This window comes from Bufo gargarizans, chromosome 4 (genome assembly GCF_014858855.1).
Source record: "Bufo gargarizans isolate SCDJY-AF-19 chromosome 4, ASM1485885v1, whole genome shotgun sequence".
Taxonomy (NCBI): domain Eukaryota; kingdom Metazoa; phylum Chordata; class Amphibia; order Anura; family Bufonidae; genus Bufo; species Bufo gargarizans.
The window spans coordinates 277,841,606-277,862,402 of NC_058083.1; the positions used below are offsets into that span (position 1 = coordinate 277,841,606).

Below are 20,797 nucleotides of genomic sequence, written 5' to 3' on the forward strand. Positions count from 1 at the left end.
AAAAAAAAAAAAAAAAAGTGGAAAAAAAAAAACCACGAAGGCATGTTCTTAGCAAACATGTAACGTAACATGGAGAGAATATGTATTTCTCATAGGAAACCTTTAGATTCAACAGGACCATTCTTCAGGTGGTGGGCTTGGACAAATCAAATAAGATGCTTTTTCAAAAATGGGAAACTAGTAAAAAGGAAATCTTCCTCCAATTCTCCTTCAAAAAACTGCGTACTGTTAGTCTACAGTACTTTGTCCAAACCTGACCTCTCCAGATAGGCTCAGACTGGGAAGAAGCTGGTTGAAGTTCTGGTGCACCTCCCTAGGTTCTAGTCCCTGAGGGCAGAACCCCATGTACCCTAGAAGGGGCATCATACACTGGTAATCAAAAAGACCTTGATTCTATCAATAATCCAGTTATGTGTATCTCATTTACAAGAATCTCAAAGAATAAAAAAATAATAAATTACATAGAGATATCTCTATCTTGTTAATGCTTTCTCGGGTTGAAAAACTGAATAAAATCAACGAGACAATAAATCTCACAAACCGAAGTGTAAATCACTTTAGAAGTCTCCATTTTAATGTAGAAAGAACAATGTATCTAAGGAAAGCTTTACACATCATGGGAACACATTGTGTGTGCACTAGTCTTTATGGTTGCTGCACAAGAGATGGGGAACCTTCCCTAAGATTTTCTTCAGGAATGTTTCCCCACACCTTTGTGCCGGAATCTGAAAGAACACGTAGAGAGCACAGATCTCTTATAACAGCTGTATAATGAGGTGTCAAACATCCGGTAATATACAATATATACCTAAGGGCTCATGCACACGACCGTATGTGTTTTGCGGTCCGCAAAAAACGGTTCCGCAAAAAATACGGATGATGTACGTGTGCATTCCTTATTTTGCAGAAACGGAATAGCCGGACCCTAATAGAACAGTACTATCCTTGTCTGTAATGCAGACAATAATAGGACATGTTCTATTTTCTTTTGCAGAATGGAAATACGGACATACGGAAATGGAATCCATGCGGAGTAACTTCCGTTTTTGTTTTGCATACTGTCCGCAAAAAACACAAAAAAACGGAATTGACACGAAAAGAAAATACGTTTGTGTGCATGAGCCCTTATTGTACGGCTGATCAGTTTAAAAAAAAATAATAATTGTTATTATTCCACAAAATCTCATATTTTTTCATTTTCTTTCGTTTTGCACAATACAAGCGGACACGAATCTGGTGCATACAATGAGAGTTTGAACCAGTGTTTCTTGAGATTTGATGGGACTTTACCATGAAGCAGATGCTGAATGAATTTATATAAAACTAAAAACCCTAATAATAATCCACAGGCATAACTATAGCCATAGCACACCAATCAGGTGTAAGGACATTGGACCTTTTTGTGGGGAATATCATGATGGCGGCTTGTGGGTTTTAGGATATACGGTGCATGCTGCTGTGTTAATTTTCGTCCACCAGGTGGTGGGGCCCCCGTCTTATCTTGCTATGGGGCCCTATGAATTACAGGCATGTCTGGAGTGGTGACAGGTCCTCTTCAATAGGTTTTACATTTCCATTTTCCGACACATTAGTGTGGACCCAGAGCGAGGGGTGGAGAGGAGTTTACTGAACACCTCGAAATACCTTTTTTTAGACGGAGTTCCTTTTCACTGTTCAATGCCGACAATTACCCCAAGCAATGATATGCGAGACCATCAAAATGAATGGTGCAGAAAATCCTGAATATATCAGCACTTCTGAGCTATCAGTATAAATATAACCAGTGGCACAGAAATCCCAAACTGAACCACACACAACCCAAAGCTAATCATATAAAATACCAAAAATCTCAATAAATAAGGAATATAACAGACATCGCAGTGCTGAACACTGCGTAGTGCAGGGATCAGCAACCTTCGACACGCCAGCTGCTGTGAAACTACAATTCCCAGCATGCTCCATTCATTTCTGTAAGAGTTCTGAGAAGAGCAGAGGAGGCATGCATGCTGGGAGTTGTAGTTTCACAACAGCTGGAGCGCTGGAGGTTGCCTACCCCTGTGTAGTGTATAAAAAGGGCCAACACAGCTCACTGCGACTTGTGCAGCCATCACTGTGACTTACAGTGTCTACACAAAAGTATCACATACAATCAGTTAGCACCATCGGGGAGTGTTCACACACTGCAGAAGGGGGAATATGCCCACAACTGCCATGTAATAATTTCAAGAATTTTAAAAGGGAACCTGTCACATTGAACATGGTGTCTGAGCTGCAGGCAGCTTGTTATAGACCAGGAGGAGCTGAGCAGATTGATATATAGTTTTATGGGAAAAGTTTTTTGAAGTCAAGGAGGCGGTCCTATCAGTGATTGACCGCTATCTGTGTATACACAGTCAGAGGACAGGCTGTCAATCACTGATAGGACAGTCTCCTTGACTTCAAAGCCTAAAATGAGCAGGAATTTAAATAACTAAAATATAAGTTAAACTGAATCTTTTCCCACAAAACTATGGGGGATATTTATCAAAACTGGTATAAGAGAAAGCTGGCTTAGTTGCCCATAGCAACCAATCAGATTCCACCTTTCATTTTCTAAAGGCGCTGTGAAAAATGAAAGGCAGAATCCGACTAGTTCCTAGGGGTAACTAAGCCAGTTTGGATGTATCAGGCCGCTCAGCTCCTCCTGCTCTATAACACGCTGCCTGTAGTTTGCATTGCCTTTTCATGGTGACCAATTACAGAATTAATTCTTTTTAGATCTGCAAATTTTCAGACTAACACAGTTTTCTGGGCAATTCAATCAATATTCATCAGTCAAGAATTCACACATGTATGAAAAAAGTCAGCCGACATGGATGTTCTTTGTACAGAGGGATTCCAGGAGTGGTGTGCACCTAGAGGTTCCCTTTCTCTTGGTGACCTCAGGCTGAGGGTGATGACAAGGAAGGAGGACGCCAGGGAACTATTACTAGGCTGAAGGTCACCGATCATCTAGGCAGCGTTCTCTGGCATAAGCCCACAGTAGGGTCCACGCCGCGCTCCTTCCAGGAGGTCACTTACATTCAATGACTGGTCAGATCTCAGCTATGAGACAGCACAAAGCTGCCACGTACAGACAACATTCTGCACGTTCCTATTCACACACCCTGGAAGGTGCCACCAGCTTCACATCAAGATCTCATCTCTGGAGTAAAGTACAAGCTAAATAAAAATACAATCAAAATCATGAAATCCATGCAACTTCTATGTATATCTACAAAGGATATACACAGTAACGAGCACAACGTGCGTGCAGACAGCCGGACGCTACCGAAAACCATATCCTACGCCATACACCGGTGTATGAACACCCTAAACTCGCTGCGCATCTAACCACATTTTACAAAGCTCTGTACTCCTAGGTTCAGGGTAAAGTCACAGGTAGGTTTTTAGTAGTTTTCTGCACTATTGCAGGGTTTTGTTTGACACGTTTTTTTGCAGTAAGGACGCCGGCTCCAGATGTTCTATTAAGGACTATGGGAAATATGAAACACAGGACATACAAGCGTTTCTTGCTCCTGGCGTTTGGTTCATTAGGTGGCCTTTTTTTACGTCTTTCTAGCTTCTGTACGAAAACACAGCATGCCGTAGCACTTGGTGTTTTCTTGCACATCACTTTGTCTGTAGGGACCAACGCCGTGGAAAAAACATTAGTGGTAAGACACAAAAAAAAGCCAGAAAAACCTTCTACAAAAAAATAAATAAAAGAATATATATATATAAAAACACACAACATGCTTATTGCAGCTTTTTTTTTTTTTATTATTGTAAAAAAAAAAATAAGCAAACAACGCCAGAGCCAAATTCATGGTTGCGAAGACCCATAGTGTCTGAAGTGAAGACTTCAGTTCACTAGTGTGTAAGATACAGAAACAACGGAGTGGATTATAAATGGAGAAAAAGTAAAAAAAGGATGCACTGGCTTATAAAACGTGTGAGGAACTGCACTGTGTGAATACAGCCTCACACTCCTCTGCAACTCTGAGTACATTACAATATGAAAGCAAACCCACGGATGCACTGAACAAGTGCACTTTTTTATGTGCACAATTATTTCTTACTACAGACCTCATGAGTAATACCGTATATCTAGAGATTTACTAACAGTACCTATGAAATTCATAGGTCATAGCGTTAAACCGCGACCTCGGAGGCTTTTGATTTTTTGCGAATGAAAGTGATCATATTTGTGAAAACCTAGAGAACAATCTGCGTCACATCGGGGCTGATCAGACACGTTCAGCTGGTGATCTACCTGTAAACCTCTGACACTTGACAGATGGAGGACCGCGCCACACAGATCCGTTTTTTCTGTCCTGCAGTATGTCACTACTGGAGATGACACCAGGGGGTAAACATCTCAATACGTTTCCAGGGATAAAGTCTTGTGTTATGTAAAAACTACAGTCGGAGCTACGACACACTGTACAAAATGTTCTGATCGGCGTCTACCACTACATGCGGAAACCTGTTGTACTTGTGCTCCGCAATATTCTACCTTAAGACGATGATAAATACGGCCGACAGCCGTGCCCCCGCCACACCCCTGCAACGCCCCTTCTTGAAAAGTGTTGTAAGCGAACTAATAGCTTCAAAATGCGGCAGCTGTTTGACACATGGGGTGACCCAAGAGTGTTCGGACCCTCTTTACTCTCATTTTCCAGCCGCCACGCACGGATCGCCCTGCTATAAATAGGCGGCGAGCATTTAGCTTACATCTTCTCTGCCCGGTGTGTATAGGTACAGCACGATCCATGTGTACATGACACATACGGGCTCGCTCCGGAATGACGCGTGTCCCTGTCACACTCTCACAGACATCTGTCAAGTCACCGTTCAGCAATTCCCGTATCGTCAAACCATAAGGTGACCCTGAAAACGCTGAATAATGTGCACAGCACTTTCCCTGCCGGAGACAGCAAACACGGCGCATAACCCTGTGTAATGAAATATTAACCCGTGGAAGGAGGGAGAACCCACAGCAGTATTAACGCCTGCAGCTCTGGCAAAACGCCTCACGCCAGACCACCAAATAAACAACGTCCACGCAACGTTCCGTCATGAATGGAAGACAACTTCCAGCAAGCAGCGCACACGCGCAATCGCTTCGATTCCTCGCTCGCAACTTTTAGAAACGGTTGCCTGAGAGACGAAAGCGTCCTGGAAAAAATAAAATTGCAGAAAAAATGCCACTATTTTAGCATTCATTTTCTACAGGTTTCTCTGGAAGGAGTACAGTCACCGGCTCCAGGGTGCAGCTTGGGCCATGCAGGGGTTAATCACCACACAAGGGGCCTCCAAATGTGACAGCTGTTTCTCCCTCCAAGCACCACAACAAGAGCCATGCTGCAGACAGTGCTGAGCCATGCACCGTGTGACAGGGCTGCCGGCCACAGCAACTTTTCCCCCATCCATGTTGGAGTGGCCTTTGTTGTACGATGACAGGGATGCACAGGGCGGGCGCTGTAACATTCCAGTATGTGGCCGCGCTCCCCCTCCTCACAGGCACCGCACTCACCTTGTGTGCACTTTCAGTTCCTCCCGCCGGTTCTGCTTGTACGAGCTCACCCCTCAGGGAGACATCACATGGCCGGCAGTCGTGGCTGCTCCGTGGTGGCGGTGGTGTTGTTGTTGTTCCCAGGGAGAGCTTCCCTCGGTCAGGATCCACCCCCAGCCCTTTTACGTGGGGCTTGTGAAGAGGAAGGAACGCGGCCGCAGCCTCCTGTGTGAGCGCCTGTGTGGAAAGGTCGCTTGATGCAGCGTGACCCGGGCTTGTGTGTACAATCACTGGCTTGTTGTGTGTGTGAGCGGCTCTCCCCTCATCCTGACGGCAGCGTGTGAGCGCTGTGTGTTTGTTGCTCTCCGCCTGGCCCGCCCCCGGCAGCAGCCTCCTTCTCCCAGCGCCTGTACTTTATTGGCAGGTTACTCGTTACTGACATCTGCTGTGTGCGCTGCTGTGTCACAGAGGGCTGTCACACTGGCCGCATTGTGGAGTACTATTGATTCATGCTGCACGTCAGGCCGGCTGCTCCTGAGCGCCACATCTGAGGGGAGGGCGACTCATTCACAGAGAAGCGCGGGAAAGGGGGGCAGTCAGCGCATCCCAATGTGAAGGTGGACTCATTCACAGAGAACGGCGGGAAAGGGGGTCAGTCAGCGCATCCCAATGTGCAGGTGGACTCATTCACAGAGAACTGCGGGAAAGGGGGTCAGTCAGCGCATCCCAATGTGCAGGTGGACTCAGGGCCGGCCTTAGGTGTTCAGGCGCCCTGTGCGAGCTAACCTTGTGGCGCCCCCCCCCCCAAAAAATAAAAATGCTTGTTGCTGGCATCATGGCATAGGCTGGCTGACTATCCAACCAAGTAGTTACCAGCCCTCACACCCCAAAGGCCGGTGTAATGTTATACTTCCCTAGTTCGTGAGATTTCCCTACCCTCGTCACTTCCGGTCGCACCGGACATGACGTGAGGAGGTGTGCAGCATCGCGCAGGCGCACAACGACAGGTTAGGGAAATTTCACAGCAGCGCATGCGCCAGGAGCCTCGCCGGCGGTTAGGGTAGGGAAAAACTATGGGCCAATGCGCAGTGATCGGATGGATGTTTTCAGCTGAACACCGGCCGACACTGCGCATGCACCGGGAGCCTCACCAGCGGTTAGGGAAGGGAAAAATTTACGTACGGGCCAGTGCTTTTTTCCTACCCTAACCGCTGGTGAGGCCCCCAGCGCATGTCGGCCGGTGTCCAGCTGAGAAAATTAGTTTCCAATGTAGTATTAATAACTAAACAATTAAATAATAAACATATTGCATTGTCTACTTACCACCAGGACAATAAGATGATCTGGACTCTGGCTGCAGTCTGGCTCTGGGGACTCCATTGTCACTCTCATTATTTCCCCCCCCCCCCCGCCATCACTCTCATTATTCTCCCCCCCCATCACTCTCATTATTCTCCCCCCCATCACTCTCATTATTCTCCCCCCCATCACTCTCATTATTCTCCCCCCCATCACTCTCATTATTCTCCCCCCATCACTCTCATTATTCTCCCCCCATCACTCTCATTATTCCCCCCCCCCATCACTCTCATTATTCTCCCCCCCCATCACTCTCATTATTTCCCCCCCGCCATCACTCTCATTATTTCCCCCATCACTCTCATTATTCTCCCCCCCATCACTCTCATTATTCTCTCTCCCCCATCACTCTCATTATTCTCTCCCCCCCATCACTCTCATTATTCTCTCCCCCCATCACTCTCATTATTCTCTCCCCCCATCACTCTCATTATTCTCTCCCCCCATCACTCTCATTATTCTCTCCCCCCATCACTCTCATTATTCTCTCCCCCATCACTCTCATTATTCTCTCCCCCCCATCACTCTCATTATTCTCTCCCCCCATCACTCTCATTATTCTCTCCCCCCCATCACTCTCATTATTCTCCCCCCCCCCATCACTCTCATTATTCTCCCCCCCCTCACTCTCATTATTCTCCCCCCCCCATCACTCTCATTATTTCTCCCCCCCCCCATCACTCTCATTATTTCTCCCCCCCCATCACTCTCATTATTTCTCCCCCCCATCACTCTCATTATTTCTCCCCCCCCATCACTCTCATTATTTCTCCCCCCCCATCACTCTCATTATTTCTCCCCCCCCATCACTCTCATTATTTCTCCCCCCCCCCATCACTCTCATTATTTCTCCCCCCCCCCATCACTCTCATTATTTCTCCCCCCCCCCATCACTCTCATTATTTCTCCCCCCCCATCACTCTCATTATTTCTCTCCCCCCCCCATCACTCTCATTATTTCCTCCCCCCTCCCACTCTCTTTTCCACCTCTAGTGTAGCGTGGCCGAGCTCTGTTCGATCCGCAGTACAGGAGCATTTGTTTCCTGTACCCGGCCGGACTGACAGGAAGTGCACACTAAGTGAGCACTTCCTGTCAGTCCAGCCGGGTACAGGAAACAAAAGCTCCTGTACCGCGGATCGAACAGAGCTCGGCCACGCTACACTAACAGCACACAGCAGGCGCAGGCAGGCGCTCAGCCTCAGCCGGCGCAGAATGAGGGGCGCCGCCAGCCGCCCGCCGCCCGCAGTTTTTTTTTTTTAAACCGCAACGTGCGCCCCCTGCTGAATACAGGGGAGGGGGAGATGGAGGGGGCGGGGGCCCGCCCGCCCCGTGGGAAAACATAAGTGCCGCCTCGCCTGCCCATATTACATTGCGGGCTGTCGGCCGCCCGGCGCCCCTGTTGCTATGGCGCCCTGTGCGGCCGCACAGCCCGCACACCCCAAAGGCCGGCCCTGGGTGGACTCATTCACAGAGAACGGCGGGAAAGGGGGTCAGTCAGCGCATCCCAATGTGCAGGTGGACTCATTCACAGAGAACTGCGGGAAAGGGGGTCAGTCAGCGCATCCCAATGTGCAGGTGGACTCATTCACAGAGAACTGCGGGAAAGGGGGTCAGTCAGCGCATCCCAATGTGCAGGTGGACTCATTCACAGAGAAGCACGGGAAAGGGGGTCAGTCAGCGCATCCCAATGTGCAGGTGGACTCATTCACAGAGAACTGCGGGAAAGGGGGGTCAGTCAGCGCATCCCAATGTGCAGGTGGACTCATTCACAGAGAACTGCGGGAAAGGGGGTCAGTCAGCGCATCCCAATGTGCAGGTGGACTCATTCACAGAGAACTGCGGGAAAGGGGGTCAGTCAGCGCATCCCAATGTGCAGGTGGACTCATTCACAGAGAACCGCGGGAAAGGGGGTCAGTCAGCGCATCCCAATGTGCAGGTGGACTCATTCACAGAGAACCGCGGGAAAGGGGGTCAGTCAGCGCATCCCAATGTGCAGGTGGACTCATTCACAGAGAACTGCGGGAAAGGGGGTCAGTCAGCGCATCCCAATGTGCAGGTGGACTCATTCACAGAGAACTGCGGGAAAGGGGGTCAGTCAGCGCATCCCAATGTGCAGGTGGACTCATTCACAGAGAACGGCGGGAAAGGGGGTCAGTCAGCGCATCCCAATGTGCAGGTGGACTCATTCACAGAGAACGGCGGGAAAGGGGGTCAGTCAGCGCATCCCAATGTGCAGGTGGACTCATTCACAGAGAAGCACGGGAAAGGGGGTCAGTCAGCGCATCCCAATGTGCAGGTGGACTCATTCACAGAGAACTGCGGGAAAGGGGGTCAGTCAGCGCATCCCAATGTGCAGGTGGACTCATTCACAGAGAACTGCGGGAAAGGGGGTCAGTCAGCGCATCCCAATGTGCAGGTGGACTCATTCACAGAGAAGCGCGGGAAAGGGGGTCAGTCAGCGCATCCCAATGTGCAGGTGGACTCATTCACAGAGAAGCGCGGGAAAGGGGGTCAGTCAGCGCATCCCAATGTGCAGGTGGACTCATTCACAGAGAACTGCGGGAAAGGGGGTCAGTCAGCGCATCCCAATGTGCAGGTGGACTCATTCACAGAGAAGCGCGGGAAAGGGGGTCAGTCAGCGCATCCCAATGTGCAGGTGGACTCAATCACAGAGAAGCGCGGCAAAGGGGTCAGTCAGCGCATCCCAATGTGCAGGTGGACTCATTCACAGAGAACTGCGGAAAAGGGGGTCAGTCAGCGCATCCCAATATGCAGGTGGACTTATTCACAGAGAACTGCGGAAAAGGGGGTCAGTCAGCACATCCCAATGTGCAGGTGGACTCATTCACAGAGAACTGCGGAAAAGGGGGTCAGTCAGCGCATCCCCATGTGCGGGTGGACTCATTCACAGAGAACCGCGGGAAAGGGGGTCAGTCAGCGCATCCCAATGTGCAGGTGGACTCATTCACAGAGAACCGCGGGAAAGGGGGTCAGTCAGCGCATCCCAATGTGCGGGTGGACTCATTCACAGAGAACCGCGGGAAAGGGGGTCAGTCAGCGCATCCCAATGTGCAGGTAGACTCATTCACAGAGAAGCGCGGGAAAGGGGGTCAGTCAGCGCATCCCAATGTGCAGGTGGACTCATTCACAGAGAACCGCGTAAAACGGGGGGCAGTCAGCGCATCCCAATGTGCAGGTGGACTCATTCACAGAGAACCGCAGGAAAGGGGGTCAGTCAGCACATCCCAATGTGCAGGTGGACTCATTCACAGAGAAGCGCGGGAAAGGGGGTCAGTCAGCACATCCCATGTGCAGGTGGACTCATTTACAGAGAAGCGCTGGAAAGGGGGTCAGTCAGCGCATCCCAATGTGCAGGGGACTCATTCACAGAGAAGTGCGGGAAAGGGGGTCAGTCAGCGCATCCTAATGTGCAGGTGGACTCATTCACAGAGAACCGCGGAAAAGGGGGTCAGTCAGCGCATCCCAATGTGCAGGTGGACTCATTCACAGAGAACTGCGGAAAAGGGGGTCAGTCAGCGCATCCTAATGTGCAGGTGGACGTCATGAGGAAAAAGAGACGATGCAACAGCACTCTGCAAATAAAGTACAATAGTGCCATAGTAATAGAAAATATTCTGGTGCTAATGCTACGCTTAGCTTGTAAATTTCAGATTCTTGGCAAATACATTTTGTACCAAATTATTTGGGCCCGTCTGCCAAACGTCAAGGTGATCTCTGTAAGATGGGAACCTAACACTAAATCCTACCTGTTATGTGCCATAATGGCCGCCATAGTTCAGGAGTGCAGGTTCCACATGTATGCTGGGTCCACTCTATAACTGGTGCCAAATGGCTTCCAATAAATACAGTGAGAGCAGGCTACAGCTTTATACTTACTCTAATTAAAATCAGCCTTATGCCCTCCGAGATATACGGTCCATGAGCGGGCTATATGTCCCGCAGCGGTATTAATCGGGAGCACACAGCTTCATAGATTACAATGATGCTGTGGACGTCGGGCCGCCCACGGGGCTATTGTCCCACAATTATAAGATCATATAAGTGCAGGACAGTAGTCCCGCGGCGGCCCGATATATATAGCATCATAGTAATCTATGAAGCTGTGTGCTCCCGTGCGCACGATTAATGCCACTTTGACACATATGGCCCGTATATCTCGGAGGGCATACAGCCGTGGGCAAGAGGCCTTTGGGGCAGACAGGAAGCCATTTGGCACTAGGAGAGGTATAGAGTGGGCTCAGCATGAAGAGCCCACTGTCAGCTCACAGCAGGACAACCCTAGAGAAGAGCTATGGGTTAGCTCACAGCAGGACAACCCTAGGGAAGAGCTAAGGGTCAGCTCACAGCAGGATGACCCTAGAGAAGAGCTATGGGTCAGCTTACAGCAGGATAACCCTAGGGAAGCGCTAAGGGTCAGCTCACAGCACGATGACCCTAGGAAACAGCCCTCTTTCAGCTCATAGCAGGACAACCCCAGAAAAGATCCCTCTGTCAGCTCACAGCAAAACAACTGTAGGAAAGAGCCCTCTATCAGCTCACAGAAGGACAACCCTAGTAAGAGCTAAAAGTCAGCTTACAGCAGTACAACCCCAGGAAAGAGCCCTTTGTCAGCTCACAGAAGGACAACCCCAGGAAAGAGCCCACTGTCAGCTCACAGCAAAACAACCGTAGGAAAGAGCCCTCTATCAGCTCACAGAAGGACAACCCTAGGAAAGAGCCCTCTGTTAGCTCACAGCAGGGCAACCCTAGGAAAGAGGCATCTGTCAGCTCACAGCAGGACAACCGTAGGAAAGAGGCCGTTGTAATCTCACAGCAGGACAACCATAGGAAAGAGCCGTCTAAATAACCTCCGCTCAGAGCAGGACAACCCTAGGAAAGAGCCTTGTAAATAATAACCTATGCTCACAGCAGGAGAACCCTAGGAAAGAGCTGTGTAAATAATGACTTCAGCTCACTACATTACAACCCTAGGAAAGAGCTGTGTGGAAATAATGACTTCAGCTCACTGCAGGACAACCCTAGGAAGAGCTGTGTAAATAATAACTTCAGCTCATAGCAGGACAACCCTAGGAAAGAGCCTTGTAAATAATGACCTACGCTCACAGCAGGACAACCCTAGGAAAGAGCTGTGTGAATAATGACGACAGCTCACAGCAGGGAAACCCTAGGAAAGAGCTGTGTAAATAATGACGTCAGCACACAACAGGACAACCCTAGGAAAGAGCTGTGTAAATAATGACGTCAGGTCACTGCAGGACAACCCTAGGAAAGAGCTGTGTAAATAATGTCAGCTCACAGCAGGACAACCATAGGAAAGAGCCCTGTAAATAATGACATCAGCACACAACAGGACAACCCTAGGAACGAGCTGTGTAAATAATGTCAGCTTACAGCAGGACAACCCTAGGAAAGATCCTTGTAGATAACGAAATCCAGCTCCACACACAGGAGTCCCCTAATCCGAATTATTGTCACTGCATCAAAAATTTCATGGACAGCATAACACCTTTGCAAGAGCCTAAGGGTCCATTCACACGTCCTGTTTTTTTTCATCCTGAAAAACGGTCCGTTTTTTGCGGATCCGTTGTTCCTGAAAATGTTTCCGTATGTCATCCGTATGTCATCCGTTTTTTGCGGATCCGCAAAAAACGGAAACATGTATACATTTCAATAATCAAATAAAGTTGTTTGGATTTCTTTGAAAAAAAATTGAAGAAAACAAATTGAAGAAAAAATAAAAATAAATTTGTTATGTGTTTCCAGGAACGGAATCCGCAAAAAACGGATGACATACGGAATGACATCCAAATGTCATCAGTTTTTTGCGGATCCATTGACTTTGTATTGTACCAGGATCCGATTTTTCAGGACAAGAATAGGACATGTTTTATATTTAAACGGACATGCGGAACGGAACAACGGAAACGGACAGCACACATTGTGCTGTCCGATTTTTTCCAGGACCCATTGAAAATGAATGGGTCCAGATCTGGTCCTGATCTGTTCCTGAAAAAACGGAACAGATCAGGAAAGAAAAAACGGATGTGTGAATGGACCCTAATTATGGGAAAAGCCCCCATTATAATAGTGAAATGTGTGGGTCACACAGTGCGCTTCAGCCAGTAAAAGATCCTACAGGGGGCCGCCTGAGCCCTCATTATGGCCTCTAGGCCAGGTACATAACGATCTAATGTACTCAACATTATCGCGGGTGATGCTAAGGAGGCTCGTCCCCATCGTAGCGTGTTATTGGCTGACCCCGTTACCGGATGCTTTGATCCGCGCGATGAGGAGATGCAGAGGCGGCTATGCGGGCATCAGAAACAACGCGGGTGCCAGGGAGCAAGGTAAGTACAACCTGTGTGGAGGGCCAGGACATTAGAGGAGGTATTGTAGGGATTATTTCACTTCAGCAAATGGCATTCATCATGTAGGCAAATTTCATGCAAGGCACTTACTAATGTATTGTGATTATTCATATTGGCTCCTTTTTTTCATCACATTATACAGAAAGTGCTGTTCTATGCACACTCCCACGGCCTCGGCCACCAGAGAGGTTTGCGATTTTTCATATATTATGCATCTATGGCCACCGCTTAGGGCTCATGCACTGGACTGTATGTATTTTGCAGTCCGCAAAAAATATGCATGACGTCCGTGTGCATTCCATATCTTGCGGAACGGAACAGCTGGCCCCTAATAGAACAGTACTTACCTTGTCCATAATGCGGACAATAATAGGACATGTTCTATTTTTTTGCGGAACGGACATACAGAAACAGAATGCACACGGGGTGACTTCCGTTTTTTTGCAGACCCATCTAAATAAATTGTTTCGCATACAGTCCGCAAAAAAAAACAGAACGGACACGGAAAGAAAATACGTTTGTGTGCATGAGCCCTTAATATTAAAAAAATTTAGTATTCTAGACTGTGAACCTTAGTCAGTTTGGAGCATTGTAAATCTTGTGTTTGATTTAGGGTGGGTTCACATCACATTTTATGCCTCCGTTTGACATACAGTGGATATAAAAAGTCTACACACCCCTGTTAAAATGTCAGGTTTCTGTGATGTAAAAAAAGAGACAAAAGATAAATCATTTCAGAACTTTTTCTACCTTTAATGTGACCTATAAACTGTACCACTCAATTGAAAAACAAACTGAAATCTTTTAGGTGGAGGGAAGAAAACAAAAAAAATTAAAATAATGTGGTTGCATAAGTGTACACACCTGGGGATGTAGCTGTGTTCAGAATTAAGCAATCACATTCCAAATCATAACATACACCTGCCATCATTTAAAGTGCCTCTGATTAACCCCAAATAAAGTTCAGCTGCTCTAGTTGGTCTTTCCTGAAGTTTTCTTAGTCGCATCCCACAGCAAAAGCCATGGTCCACAGAGAGCTTCCAAAGCATCAGAGGGATCTCATTGTTATAAGGTATCAGTCAGGAGAAGGGTACAATTTTTTTCAAAGGCATTAGATATACCATGGAACACAGTGAAGTGGAGAAAATATGGCACAACAGTGACATTACCAAAAACTGGACGTCCCTCCAAAAGTGATGTAAAGACGAGACGAAAACTGGTCTGGGAGGCTACCAAGAGGCCTACAGAAACATTAAAGGAGCTGCAGGAATATCTGGCAAGTACTGGCTGTGTGGTACATGTGACAACAATCTCCCGTATTCTTCATATGTCTGGGCTATGGGGTAGAGTGGCAAGACGAAAGCCTTTTCTTACGAAGAAAAACATCCAAGCCAGGCTACATTTTGCGAGAACACATCTGAAGTCTCCCAAAAGCATGTGGGAAAAGGTGTTATGGTCTGATGAAACCAAGGTTGAACTTTTTGGCCATAATTCCAAAAGATATGTTTGGCCCAAAAACAACACTGCACATCACCAAAAGAACACCATACCCACAGTGAAGCATGGGGGTGGCAGCATCATGCTTTGGGGCTGTTTTTCTTCAGCTGGAACTGGGGCCTTAGTTAAGCTAGAGGGAATTATGAACAGTTCCAAAAACCAGTCAATATTGGCATAAAACCTTCAGGCTTCTGCTAGAAAGCTGAACATGAAGAGGAACTTCATCTTTCAGCATGACAACGACCCAAAGCATACATCCAAATCAACAAATGAATGGCTTCCCCAGAAGAAGATTAAAGTTTTGGAATGGCCCATCCAGAGCTCAGACCTGAATCTGATTGAAAATCTGTGGGGTGATCTGAAGAGGGCTGTGCACAGGAGATGCCCTCGCAATCTGACAGATTTGGAGTGTTTTTGCAAAGAAGAGTAAGTCAAAATGTGCCATGCTGATAGACTCATACCCAAAAAGACTGAGTGCTGTAATAAAATCAAAAGGTGCTTCAACAAAGTATTAGTTTAAGGGTGTGCACACTTATGCAACCATATTATTACATTTTTTATTCCCTCTACCTAAAAGATTTCAGTTTGTTTTTCAATTGAGTTGTACAGTTTATAGGTCACATTAAAGGTGGAAAAAGTTGTGAAATGATTTATCTTTGTCTCATTTTTTTACATCACTGAAAACTGACATTTTAACCGGTGTGTCTAGACTTTTTATATCCAATGTATACGTTAGAGAAAGAAAAAAAACAGCTACATTAGTGAAAAAAAAAAATTCTGCAAATTCCAGATTAGAAAATCCTGATTCTGCTCCTTCCCTTCTGAATGTTGCTGGTTCCCCAAACAGCAGATTACGATCACATATGGGATAACATAACATGCATTTTCTCCTGTTATGTCTTGTGAAAATGAAAAATTTGGAACTACTGTAAAATGTAACTTTGGAACTAAAACTAAAAAGTATTGGAACTAAAATGACATTTTTCATTTTCACAGCCAAGTGTTTCTAAATTCTATAAAAACGCTTGTTGGTTCAAAGCATTCACATCACCCCTTGATCAATTCCTCGAGGAGTGTATTTTCCAAAATGGGGTAACTTTTTGGGTTTTTCCTTCTAGGGGTACCTCAAGTTCTCTTCAAATCTAATAGCATCTGAAAACCATTTGAGAAGAATCTTCCCTCCGTTAACAATATGGCGCAATATTGAGGCTTGTTTTGCTGTTAACCTTTGCTGTGTTATAGAAATAATTGATTTAAATGGAAAATCTGCACAAAAAAATTACATTTTAAATTTCACCTCCATGTTGCTTTAATTCCTGTGGAATACCTAAAGGGTTAACCAAGTTTGTAAAATCAGTTTTTAACAGTTTAAGGGGTGTAGTTCCTAAAATAGGGTCATGTTTAGGTGGTTTCTATTATGTAAGCCCCTTAAAGTCACTTGAGAACTGAATTGGTCCTTGAAAACAAGGTTTTGAAAATTTTCTTAAAAATGTAAAAAATTGTTTCTAAAATTCTAAACCTTCTAACATTCTAAAAATGAAATGAAATTTACAGGATGATGCCAACATAAAGTAGACATACAGACGTGGACAAAATTGTTGGTACCCTTTGGTCAATGAAAGAAAAAGTCACAATGGTCACAGAAATAACTTTAATCTGACAAAAGTAATAATAAATTAAAATTCTATAAATGTTAACCAATGAAAGTCAGACATTGTTTTTCAACCATGCTTCAACAGAATTATGTAAAAAAATAAACTCATGAAACAGGCATGGACAAAAATGATGGTACCCCTAGAAAACACAGAACATAATGTGACCAAAGGGACATGTTAATTCAAGGTGTGTCCACTAATTAGCATCACAGGTGTCTACAACCTTGTAATCAGCCATTGGGCCTATATATATGGCTCCAGGTAATCACTGTGTTGTTTGGTGATATGGTGTGTACCACACTCGACATGGACCAGAGGAAGCAAAGGAAAGAGCTGTCTCAAGAGATCAGAAAGAAAATTATAGACAAGCATGTTAAAGGTAAAGGCTATAAGACCATCTCCAAGCAACTAGATGTTCCTGTGAGTACAGTTGCACATATTATTCATAAGTTTAAGATCCATGGGACTGTAGCCAACCTCCCTGGACGTGGCCGCAGGAGGAAAATTGATGACAAATCTAAGAGACGGATAATCCGAATGGTAACAAAAGAGCCTAGAAAGACTTCTAAAGAGATTCAAGGTGAACTTCATGCTCAAGGAACATCAGTGTCAGATCGCACCATCCGTCGTTGTTTGAGCCAAAGTGGACTACATGGGAGACGACCAAGGAGGACACCATTGTTGAAAACGAATCATAAAAAAGCAAGACTGGAATATGCCAAACTACATGTTGACAAGCCACAAAGCTTCTGGGAGAATGTCCTGTGGACAGATGAGACAAAAATCGAAGTTTTTGCCAAGGCACATCAGCTGTATGTTCACAGACGAAAAAATGAAGCATATCAAGAAAAGAACACTGTCCCTACTGTGAAACATGGAGGAGGCTCTGTTATGTTCTGGGGCTGCTTTGCTGCGTCTGGCACAGGGTGTCTTGAATCTGTGCAGGGTACAATGAAATCTCAAGACTATCAAGGAATTCTAGAGAGAAATGTACTAGCCAGTGTCAGAAAGCTTGGTCTCAGTCGCAGGTCATGGGTCTTGCAACAGGACAATGACCCAAAACACACCGCTAAAAACACCCAAGAATGGCTAAGAGGAAAAAATTGGACTATTCTAAAGTGGCCTTCTATGAGCCCTGACCTCAATCCTATTGAGCATCTTTGGAAGGAGCTGAAACATGCAGTCTGGAAAAGGCACCCTTCAAACCGGACACAACTGGAGCAGTTTGCTCATGAGGAGTGGGCCAAAATACCTGCTGAGAGGTGCAGATGTCTCATTGACAGTTACAGGAAGCGTTTGATTGCAGTGATTGCCTCAAAAGGTTGCGCAACAAAATATTAAGTTAGGGGTACCATCATTTTTGTCCATGCCTGTTTCATGAGTTTATTTTTTTACATAATTCTGTTGAAGCATGGTTGAAAAACAATGTCTGACTTTCATTGGTTAACATTTATAGAATTTTAATTTATTATTACTTTTGTCAGATTAAAGTTATTTCTGTGACCATTGTGACTTTTTCTTTCATTGACCAAAGGGTACCAACAATTTTGTCCACGTCTGTATGTGGAATGTTAATTTATAACTATTTTGCGAGTAGTCACTCTTTGTCTTAAAATCTGAGAAATTCAGACATTGAAAATTGCTAATTTTAAAAATTTTCAGCAAATTTTAGATTTTTTTAGACATAAAGGTAAAACATATCAACTCAAATTCACCAGTAACATAAGGTATGTTACAAGAAAACTATCTTAGAATGACTTGGATCAGTAAAAGCGTTCCAGAGTAATTACAGATAAAGTGACACATGTCAGATTTGAATAATGAGACTCCAGGATTTGGTCCAAACTGGATATTGCTTCAAGGGGATAAGGGTCATAAAATGGGCAATAAAGAAATTGCTCTTGACTTACAATTACAGTCAATTAGGGCTGGGCAAGTAAAAAAAAAAAAAAATATTGATTATTCTCAATTTTATGACGATTATCGGTTTTTCTCAATATTTTTTTGTAATAACTTTTTCATTTTTATGTCTATCTCTATAAAAGCTTGTTTTTTGCTGGGCAAATTGTATTTTTTTTCAATGACACCATTTTGGGGTAAATATAACTTTTTTTTTTTTTTTTGGGGTGGTATTGGGGTGGTAATGGAAAAAAGCAGTTCTGCCTTGTTTTTTGCTTTTTAATTAGTGCAAGTTATGATGTTCATAGTGGAGAATAACCGGGTGCTACTGTTATTCAGTGGGTCAGAACGATCAGCGCATTACCAAATATGTATAGTTTCATTTGTTTGCAAATATATTTTTTGCACAATATTTGCACATCTCAGGCAAAAACAATAGTTTTTATGTCACTACAATTCAAAAGCCAGAACTTATTAATTGTTCTGTCAATGTAGCAGTATAGAGGCTTGTATTATGCAGGACAAAATTAAGTTTTTATACGTACAATTGTAGGGTGCATGAGACTTATTAATGATCAAGATTTTTTTTTTTTTTTGGTGGGGGGCAATCAGAAAAGATAGATTGGTTGTGAATTCACATTTTCTTGTAAATTCTGTTTATTTTTAGAGATTTATGAAAACATATGTAGGAGTTACATCACTCCCATTGAATCGTAGATAAACAATCTCATAAAGTAAAAGCATACATATATCTTCACTTTGTAAGACTTTCAAGGGTTTGTTCATAAACCATCACAACATAGCAAACATAGGAATAACAGGGAACGGGGAGGAAAGGGAGAAACGGGAAGGACAATGAGGGTAAGGAACAAGCACCAGTCAGAAATGGATCTTCTGTTGATACTTTTTTTTACTTACAATTAAACAATTATTACATTCAATCTATTATTTTAACATCTGGCCCATTTTGTCCATGGTCACATATTCAGTCCATTTATTCCAGATAGAGTCATATTTCTTTGTCTTGAATATCACACTCCATCTTCTTTTCTCGTAACTCTGTACTCTTGTCATTTCCAAAAAACACTCTTTAATTGTAGGGGGATCCTTTTGCAACCATTTCCTAGGAATGATCATCTTTGCAAAGTTAAGAATATGTAAGCAAAGTTCGAATTTGACAGGTAATTGGTTAAATAACACCATATTCAGGGAGAATTTAATCTGCGTCTTAACCACTTCATTGACAATTTTGTTGATGGCTTCCCAAAATGGGACTATCAATAGACAGTGGTACCATACGTGTGCATATCTGCCCACTTCCTTTCCGCAACGCCAACACAAATTGGAGATTTCAGGATTGACTCGATTCATAAGTGCAGGGGTCTTGTACCATCGAGAAGTCAATTTAAATTGCATCTTCTGGTACAGGTAGGATTTTGAGTTAGAGTGGTTTTTCGCATTTTCTATGTTGATCATGGGCTGGTTTAAATAATGTTATCTTTATTCTAAGAGTTGTGGAGAAGATAGCGATACTGTAGATATGTGCACTTGTTTTACCACTTTTACAAAATAAAACCACCTTTTAAGGAAAAGATGGTTTTATAAACCATTATTTTCTTTGTTTAAAAGGGTTTTCCCAGATTTTAATACTGATGACCTATCCTCTGGACAGCAGATTGCCAGGGTACCAGGAGTAAGACACCATCCAATCTGATATTCATGACCAATTCTGAGGATTGGTTCCAAGATTGATAAATATCTGTGGATGTGCTGGACTAAATTTCTTGCCATATTGGGTGACAAAAGTTATTGTCATTAGTGTTGTAAGGAAATCTGAGGTAGATAGATAGATAGAGAGATAGATAGATTTTAGATTTTCCTAAACTTGTTTTATCAATAGCTGATTGTATGTCAGTGTCTTTTGATCTCTTAAGGACTTATGCAAATTGTGCCTCTAGATGCCAACCAGTCTGCAAAAGGGTGAGACACTCCACATTCTCAGAGGAAACTCCATTCAGCACTAGCCTGCTACTTACAAGCCATATGGGCATACTAATGAAGACCTGTAAGCAGGGCCGTCTGTACCAAGGGGTAAAAGGGGCAGCTGCCCCGGGCCCAGTTGCTCTTGGGGGGCCCAAGGCAGCTGCCTCTTGAGCCCTGCTAGCTACTGCCCCAGGTGTCAAGCTGTCAGCTACACAGGGGGTGCTGCCATGCCATGCCTGCCGGCACTGAGTCCAGGCATCGTACCGTGTTAAAGTTGTGATCTAGGACCTTAGATGACATCATCACCATGTGACCAGTAACCTAGCAATTACTGGTCACATGGCTATGAGGTCATCACAGGTCGTACCAGGAGTGTTGCAGAAGTTAACTGTGGAGCTTTTTTGTGTGAAGATTACATCAGAAAAAGGTGACAGGGGCTGTTATGTTAATATACTGTAAACTACTGTATAGTGGGGTG

General features: G+C 44.9%; 1 protein-coding gene across 1 annotated transcript in view; it reads right to left on the reverse strand.

Annotated features, from left to right (window-relative positions):
- BACH2 (BTB domain and CNC homolog 2) overlaps positions 1-5,880 on the reverse strand; it is a 316,933-nt gene extending 311,053 nt beyond the window's left edge. Inside the window, 1 exon segment of the mRNA XM_044289211.1 lies at positions 5,558-5,880. The gene's annotated coding sequence lies outside the window, so the exon portion shown is untranslated.
- Positions 5,881-20,797: the final 14,917 nt, after the last annotated feature.